The sequence below is a fragment of the Sinocyclocheilus grahami genome, unplaced genomic scaffold (assembly GCF_001515645.1).
Source record: "Sinocyclocheilus grahami isolate Dianchi unplaced genomic scaffold, SAMN03320097.WGS_v1.1 scaffold2185.1, whole genome shotgun sequence".
Lineage (NCBI taxonomy): Eukaryota > Metazoa > Chordata > Actinopteri > Cypriniformes > Cyprinidae > Sinocyclocheilus > Sinocyclocheilus grahami.
In genome coordinates, this window is record NW_015507364.1 from 103,642 (window position 1) to 105,514 (window position 1,873).

Genomic DNA, 1,873 nt, shown 5'->3' on the forward strand with positions numbered 1-1,873 from the left:
TAGCAGAATACATTAATGAATGACAATGGGCATTGAACATAAATAAATGCTTAAAGAAATAAAACAAAATAGAACATAAAATAGTGTACTGAAGACCAAGCTCCAGAGAAATATCTTCATAATCCTCTATTATGCCTTTAAGTTAATCATTATCTGTATTTTGGTGTGAGTGAATGGCAGTTTCTCTCTGCAGATGATGAGGTTGTAGGATGTGACCACTTCTGAAAGGCACAATTGAGTTTAGATATACAGTTTGTCTCCTTTCATTTGTTTATGTGAAGGCCAAAAGTATAGTATGTGAGCACTTCACAGTGTTAAAAGGAAAAAGTAATATAAAGCCAAGGGATAGCTGGGTATGTTTATGTATAAACCCTAGTTATAAAAAATATCTAACAAATTGGACCATAAATTCAATATCTTTGTTACTTACTTAGTGAAGAAGAGGAGAGTATCCTTACCTGAATAGAGCTGGTCACACTTACATGTTCTCTTAAACTAAAAAAAGAAAAGACATAGGAAACCAATTAGCATTTGAAAGTTAAAATGTATAGACATTTTAAGAAAGAAATGATTTACCTGTTGAGAGTGTGCTGACAGTCTGTGTAGTTGGATGGCTGATCTCCAGAAAATCAGTAATGACTAATGAGGCATCTTAGAGTGTAGCCTCGGTTAGGGTTTTACATTATAACAACAACAACAACAACAACAACGGCAGCATGTTGTGTGAATAATGTTTTTATTGACATGCAAAATGATCAGTGCTCTTAACAACAGTTATTAGCTGAATACATTAATGAATGACAATTGACATTGAACATGAATAAATACATGAAGTAAAACACAAAATAAGAACAAAAAATAGATGTGATGAAGACCAACTTTCAGTGAATCAATCACAATCCAATCAATATGATGCCATCATTTTGGTGTGATTAAGTAGCGCTTTTTCTCTGCAGATGATGAGGTTGTGGGATGTGATACATCTGAAATACACAATTGAGTTTAGAGTTACAGTGTGCCCATGTGTTTACGGAAAAAACAATTGTTTATGAAGGCCAAAAGCAAAAATGGACAGTATGTGAGCCCTTCACAATCTTAAAAGAAAAAAAAAAGTGATATAAAGTCATGGGATGGTTTTAATATTTTTTTCTGACTGGGTATGTGTTACGGAAGAGGTCTGACACAACAGGTTAGTTTTATACAAAACAGTTTTATTTGGTCACAGTGAGTACTGGTGTTGAGTCCGGAGGAAGTGAGGGTGAGAGAAAGGTCCGTGAGAGAGTGCAGAGGATATGGAGAGTGGAGTAATCCGAGTCTTATGGAAGGTATCCAGGGGAAGAACACACCTCAGCGATCCTGTGGGAAGTTATGAAGGCCAAAAGCAGGAGACGAGGAGACACTAGGAGGAACACAGGAGGTAAGTAATGCAAGAAGTATTCAAAGGTAATCAGTAGCAAAGTCATTGAGTCCTCTACGTGTATACGAGACCGGACAGTGAGGGTGTCTGAGGTGTGTGCTTTTATGCAGGCTGGTAATGAGGTGCTTGATTGGTGACAGGTACAGGCGCTCAGAACTCAGGTGAGAGGGATCATTGTGATTGGGTGGTGGCGGAGCCTGGCCGATCTGTTACAGTACCCCCCCTTCCACGGCCCGCTCCTGAGGGCCGAAAACCCCGACGGAAAACCCCGACGTCATGGTGGTCTACCTCTGCCCCGAGGTGCCGGCTGATCAGGATGGGCAGCATGGAACTCTGACAGCATGGAACTCTGACATCAGAACTCTGACCGATGTACTGGACGGGGTCCAGTACATCGGTCCTAGGTACCCATGAGCGTTCCTCGGGTCCATATCCTTCCCAGTCCACAAGGTATTC